Here is a 7994-nt window from a genome sequence, read left to right as displayed (position 1 = left end):
ACTCTCCCCCATATTGGTGCTCAATACTACTCCCAAAAATGATATTAGCTCTTATGTTTAAAACATACTTCTTTCTGTGATTTGAGATTAGTGCTAAAAAACTTAGCCTAAAGGCTATCTTGGAAATCTCAGTTTCCCTGCTTGCTTCATTTAGAAAGCTATTACTCTTTTCTGAAAACTAGCTCGAAGGCTCTTTGGAAATCGAGGTTTCCTTTCTGGTTTAAATGAGAAAACATTTTAAACCATTTGGGAATTCATAGTCCCCATATACTTTTGAAGAAATGAACTTCAAACTTTACTCTTTAATCTTTGCTCAGCTTGAACTTTAAGTCTTAAAAAAAAGTTAAAACATTTGGAAAAGACTTTTTGAAAACTTTAAAGAACTTATGTTGACTTACTTCTTAAATTATAACTTGACTCTTAACTTTCCTTGAATTGAATTATGGATTCAAGGATTGTGATTTGTGATAGGAAAGATCTCATGATGTTTAGGAATGATTTTAGATAGCTAAACATGAGAAAGATCAGAATCATTGTTTGAGGGTGGGTCCGCGACGCGGAGAAGTATTTAAATTTTTTCTTCGAAAAAAACTTTTGAGGCAGAACGGTCCGTGACCGCTCCGCTCCATGAAACGATTTTTCCCAAATTTGTGGAGCAGGTCCGTGGCGCGGAGGCACTGCCCTGATTTGCCCGACGAAATTTCTTCTTCATTTTTCAGCTTTAAACCCTCTAAACTCCATTGGTTCTTTCCCCAAACACTTAGAATCATCTATACCCTCAAATAACATCAGATTCCACTCGAAAACACAACTAAAAATGTGAATCAATCTCAAGAAAACTCCAACAACACAACCCACAAGGATTCAAACGAACTTCATCAAGAATTCAAGGGATTTACTTTCAAATCAATATACTTTGCTGAAATTGAATCAAGTTGGGCGCGTGGGTGAACTAACCCAATGCTATGTGATCTCACATACCTTGTAGGGATCACCCCCGACGAAATCCACAAGCTAAAATCGACGATCTTGACGAATCTTGCTTCTCTTCTCCTTCCTCCTCTTCTTTTCTCTTTTCTCCAAGCCCTAGTGTATTTTGGTAAAAGCGTAAACTGATCTAATTCTGATTAGACCCTAACTTAATTACCAAAAATGAAATAAAATAATAGGGCAAGGGAAAGACCAAACTACCCTTTCAAAATCCGGATTGGACTTTCCTTATTCCAACTGCCCCAACTTCCTAAGGGCATAACTCACTCATACGAACTCAGAATCGCGCAAACTTAGCGGCGTTGGAAAGATCATTCCAAGACCTTTCCTACCATATCTATATGTACCTCTAACTCATCTTGAGCTAGAATTTATGGCCATTTGAAGTTGGCCAAAACTCAACTTATTCTAACTTGATAATTTCCAGATTTTTTTTTCATTTTTTCCAAAAATGACTATTTCCAATTATCAGCTTCTTCCTAGTTATTTCAAATTGCGAGATGTTACAAAATGCCCCAAACATCACTATGAATGACATTAAAACACTTTGTAGCACGACTACGAAAATTAGGAAAAGGAAGAGTTTTAATTTTGCCTAATTTACAAGTAGAACAATCAATGGAAGCAGCTGAAAATTGATTTTTATTTTCCAATAAACTAGAATTTGATAAATGAGACAATACCACAGAATTTGGATGTCTCAGACACTTATGCCAATCCTCAGTTTTACTAGCAGTAGATGTACAACCAAAAGATAGAACAGGAGGAATGGAAAAGTGTATAGGAAACAATCGTCCAACTTTAGGCCCCTTTGCGATTATTGTCCCCGACACCTGATCCTGCTCCAGACAACCATTATGAGAAAAATTCACATCACAATTGTTATCTACCAATTGTCCAACTGAAATAAGACTAGTTGAGACATTTGGTGGAACAAAAACATTCTTGAAAGTTGGAGTAATGTCCCCAACCTTGGTAATGGTAAATTACAACCATTGGCAATCTGTATTTGTGATGGACCTTGATACTTAAGAACATTTTTTAGGATACTCATTGAGTTGGTCATTGTCATGCCATGAGCCTACACCCTGGGCGGGACCGGCACCCGGAGACCATTGCTGGCCCCAAGAGAACCATTGGTCTGACTTTCTTAACTCAGCGGAAACCTAACTCAACAGAATAACTCCATGCCATGCAAAGACATAAAACAACTTAACTGATAAAAGTCTAGCCCAAAAGGGCAACTCGAGTCCCAAATAGAATATTTACATATATACATAGATGAGAGACTCAATAGTAACTGACTGACTGTCTATGAAGCCTCTAAAATACTGAGATGGATGTTGGGACAGACCCCACAACATCCTGATAAAACAAAACTAAGAGAACAAAATAATTGAGTCCTTCGGAATGCAAAGAGGCTCACCACTGATTCTAGAGTACTCAGTTGGATTCACGGCGTACCGGATGCTGGTCCTGGGTACCTGTGTCTGCATCATCATAAGATGCAGGCCAACTGGCATCAGTACATTGAATGTACGAGTATGCGAGCTGGAAAACTAAGCAACAAAGGCTATAAGGCAATCTGGAAGAAACTGAATAGCTTACCTGGCTCAACTCAACTCAACCTGACTGACTTCTTTCAATATAAGGAAATTTAAAAAAAGTGCAATATAAAGAAAGACTATTTAAAACATGCTGTAAACTCTGTGTGTATACAAAGATACAATAAGCCTGAGATGTATGTAGAAATACAAATGAACTGATGTATATAAAAATACAATAAGTTCTGTGTATGAAAATACAATAAATGTTGTGGGAGTTTCTCTAACCGACAACCATCACATAGAGCTATAGTGATGATACAACGATCGACCTCACGCTGCCAGAGCATCCTATACCCGGCCAAAGGTATAAGACATGAACTGCCTAATGGATCCACTAGTCTATCTGGAAAAGGATTCATCTAAAGAGTATGATCCTTTTCTACCCATGGTGGTTAACATGGTTTTATGGGGGCTGTGGGTTCACTTGAACTCTCCCCCAACTCGGTGCTCGATACTACTCCCAAAAATGTACTGGCTCTTATGTTTTTAAAACATATTTATTCTTGCTGATTTGAGATAATTACTCAAAAACTTAGCTCAAAGGCTATCTTGAAAATCTCAGTTTTCTCTCTTGCTTCATTTAGAAAGCGATAACTCTTTTCCTGGAAAACTAGCCCGAAGGCTCTTTGGAAATCTCAGTTTCCAATCTTGTTTAAATGTGAAAACATTTCTTTAAAACTCCTTTGGGAATACTTAGTTCCCTAATAACTCTTGAGAAATGAACTCAACTTTATACTCTTGACTTAACTTGAAACTCGATACTCTTTACTTAACCTGAAACTTGAGCCTTAAAATTGAAGTTAAAACATTCAATAAAGACTCTTGAACAACTTTAAAGACTTGCTTCTTAACTTCTAAGCTTGACTCTTAACTTCACTTGACTTGGAAACTAACTCTCCTTGAATTGGATTTATGGATTCAAGGTATATGATCACATGTTTATGGATGAGTTCTTGACGTTTAGAAGTACCTTGGAGTGTCGGAAACAACTACGAAACATAGGTACCATACCAAGGAACATGCATGTAAAAGTGGGGAATGAATGGGAAAGGTTGGCGTCCTTGGCGCTCTGAGAGGCGCGGGGCGCCAACCCTAAAACTTCAGAAGGGGCCTGCTGGCGCTCTGCTAGGCGCGCCGCCCCAAGGGCTGGGCTTCAGAGCCCCTTTTGGGGCGCGCTGGCTGGCGCGACGCCCCAGCCCTTTTCCCTGAAAACTCGATTTTACTCCTTCCTTTTTCCAACTCTAAACCTTCTAAACCTCAAAGGTTCTAGACCCAAACACTTAGAATCATTAAAACCCTCAACATACAATAGATTCGACTCAAAAACACCACCGGAAACATACACCAAACCAACAAGAACTTCAACACAACACAACTACAACTTCAACAAACATCACTACAAGATTTCAACAACCACAACTAAATCTTTTCTCGGAATTAAAACGAGTTTGGCGTGTGGGGGAAAGAATCAACCCAACACTATGAACTCACATACCTTAATAGGGGTCACCCCCGACGAAAACCACGACGATCTTTGACGAAAACTTGCTTGATCTTTTCTTTCTCCTCTTCTTCTCCTCTTCACTCACAAACCCTTACTCTCACTCTTTTTAAAAAGGGAAAATCTGAACTAAAATCAGTCTAACACCTTAATATATCCAAAAGAATTGATTAGGGAAAAGACCAAAATACCCTTACAAATTTCCGGACGGACTTCCCTGACAACTGCCCAACTTCCAAAGGGTATAACTCACTCATACAAACTCGGAATCGGATAAAATCGGCGGCGTTGGAAAGACCATTCCACGAACTTTGCAAAACATAACTCGAACTACACCTAAATCATCTTGAGCTAGGAGTTATGGCTGTTCAAAGTTGGCCAAAAACTCACTTTTTCCCATAACCAAATTTTCCAGACTTATAAAATTTCTTTCCAAAAATGAAAATTTCCAATTTTAAAGCTTTTTCCTAGTTATCAACTTGCAAGATGTCACAGTTATATGATTGGAAGCACCTAAATCAACAATCCAAAAATTAGATGAAACATTATTACCTTGTAATCCCAATATTGAAATGGCTGACACGATCATTTGTTGTACCATTTCAGGAGTAAGAACTTGTCCTGAAGATGAGTTATCATTACTGGAACCATTTATCCCAGCTTGAAAAGCATTGATCCTACGATTTTGAGGGCGCGTGGGACACTCTTTGATAATGTGTCCTTTTTGTTTACAATAATTACATAACTTATTGCTACAATTGCTAGCAATATGACCATATTCCTTGCAACTGTAGCATTGAGTTCTACTCATATCCCTGCCTTTTCCTTTAACTTGAGCAACAAATGCAACAATGACATCATTTTCTTTCTTGAAAGCATTTTGTGTGACAAGACGTTGCTCTTCATGAAGTAATTCCCTAAAGCAAACATCCAAAGAGGGAGATGGGTCACAATTCATAAAGTTAGAGCAAGCACTCTCAAAGTCGGAGCGTAATTTCATAAAAAATTGGCCGCACTTGCTTTGCTCATGAACTACCTGAATCACTGATAGAGATTCAGTAGGTATTTTGGCATAGAGAATATCTGTAAATTCTGCCCATAAGTTTTGAAATCCAGAAAAATAATCCTGAACAAAAAGACCTCCTTGAGAGTAATTAGCAATTTCATACTCTCATTGAAAGCGTCTTGCATTATTATCTTGGTTGTAAACCTTTTGTAAGTAATCCCACATTACCTTAGTTATCTTGTACGGCCTGAGATTAAGAACAATAAAAGGGTCAATTGACCCTAGAATCCATGTCATCACCCGAGCATCTTTAAACTTCCATTCACCTAGCTTTGTTGCATCAGTAGGAGCAGGATCACTTCCATCTATATGGCCCCATAGTTCTTTGCCGGTGACAAACAACTTGAACTGAAACTCCCAAGAAGAATATTTTTTTCCAATGAAACAAACACTAAAGGATTCGAAGTGAAGTGAATTCATGCTTTTGAATAGCTATGAAAGCTACAAAGACTCAAGAAAGCAACTAGAATGACCAAGAACAAAATTCCCAGGTGGTAGGACTGATTGTCGATGAACAGTCAACCAAAAACCAAGATTTTCAAAAAAAAAAATAGAAGGAACCACAGATGACTCTAATGAAACAAGACAGCCAAGAGAAGGCTCTAATACCATGTCAATTTTCTGCTGAATGCCTCTCAAAGTGGGAGTCTTTCCATTATATAGAGAAAATAAAGATTACACATCCCTAAAGATCCGCCATTCCTATCCCTAAAGATCAGCTATTCTATCTCTACAAATCTGCTATTGAATCCCTCTAAATCTACCTTGCTATCCCTCCAAATCAACTATTCTATCACAATATTTATTCATTTGATTCTACAACAAATGTATATGATCATGGTATTTTATATCACTATATAATTACATTAATATATACAATCATTTAGTTGTCCATCATGCTAACAAAAACATGGTTAACAAGCATAATCAATAATGGATCTCCATTTACAACAACTGAAGCATGGCGAGCTCATGGATATCACAGTTGGAGGGGGAGGTACTTACCATCAGAGCAATTCCTTATGTACAAATTTAACATCTTAAATTTCTAAGAAGCAAAAAAAAAAAATGCCCTAACATCTTAAACTATGTTTCCTGTAACAATCAAATACCGGGAGATATGGAGTAACATTTTTGTTTTATTTATGGTTATACACTAGTAATAAATGAATTAGTTACTCAACAACGGTCTGAGTTACAATGGAAAGTTTGTATAACAATGGTAGATTCAGAATTTTTATAGAAGGGGTTTGAATCATATATAAACAATATAATTTTCTGCCTAAGCAGATTGAACATCTACTATATATACATAAAATAGTTTTAACCATGTATGTAAACAATGTAATATTTTCGTCAAAAAGGGTTCATCTATAATATATACATAAAATAATTTTAACCATGTATATAAACAATGTATTTTTTTAACAAAAGGGATTTAGATGAAACCCCTCGGGCCCTACCTAACTTTGTCTCTATCTCCATATCTATAGTCACGGCCAGAATTTAAAAAAATAGAAAAAAAAAACTAGTTTACCAGGAGATTTGAGAGCAGGCTCTCCTTTTTCTGCCATTGTTATTCACTGTTCACAAAATCATAAACAACCAAAAACACAAACAACAGTTGAGATTACAAAAGGACATGAAAACTACAAAAAAACTAGGAGAAGAAGAAGAAGTTGAACCTGAAGGGAAGGGAAGTGAAAATTGAAGCTATATGGAGAGTGAGGAAAGGCACAAGAAAATCATCATCATATATCATATATTATATTTTATATTAAAAGTGGGAAGAATCTAAGTGAAAAATTAAATTACGAAAATACCCTTTAACTATTAATCCATTTTCTTGAAATTATTTAAAATATTATTTTTTTCATTTAATATTAATTTGGGATTCAATGAATTTTGACTGTTCGTATTATGGTAATTAACACTCCTATTTTTTTCAATACTCATTATTAAATTGTAAGTTATTATTAGCAAGAAAAAAACAACAATCTTTACATCTTTCACGTAGTAATAGTGATGATTTTTCATAATCATAGTTGCTATGAATATTTTAATAATTAATCAAAATGATTTTCCATTAAACATTTTATAAATTTGAATTCTTTTACATATTTTATCCTTAGATTATAGTTTTATTTCTACGTTACATTTAAATGCTATAAATTATTTAATAAATAAAATATTAAATAGTAAATCATCATATTAGTATACATAAATTACCAAAAACTCTTCATTATGTAAATGTAAACTCCCACTAATTATATTCATTATGTTTTGAACTCTCATCTCTCATTGATAATCTCAAATGAATTAATATCATATTTATGACAATTCTTTGTGTTCCTCAATGCTATCCTATAAATAGTGACATTTGACACAATAATGTACACACTTAAACCAATTGAAAAAAATATATATGAGAAAATCTCTATGCTCTCTTCTCTTGTCTCTTTTTATTTGTTTAGTTTAACATTTATGCCTTTTTGTTTGTTGTTATTGTACAACTTTCTATTGTTGCGTTGTTATTATTATTGAGAATTTACCATGGTTTGTTGCTTTGTATACATTAGCCTAGCATGTGGTATTTTAGTATCCTCATTTGAATATTGAATTTGTGCAATAGTTAGTTATTTTTACTTTATGCACTTTTAGTCAATTTTATGATGAATTTTTTTTCCATAAATACCAAAGATTTGAACGGAAAAAAATATGTCATTTGCAATATAAAATTTAGGAAAATGCATAAGTACCCCCCCAGCCTATGCCCAAAATCCCTGAGACACACCTAACCTTTACTAAGGTCCTATTACCCCCCCCACTT

The sequence above is a fragment of the Solanum tuberosum genome, unplaced genomic scaffold, assembly GCF_000226075.1.
Source record: "Solanum tuberosum cultivar DM 1-3 516 R44 unplaced genomic scaffold, SolTub_3.0 scf00069, whole genome shotgun sequence".
NCBI classification, from domain to species: Eukaryota; Viridiplantae; Streptophyta; class Magnoliopsida; order Solanales; family Solanaceae; genus Solanum; species Solanum tuberosum.
Note: the sequence above shows the minus strand (reverse complement) of the source record.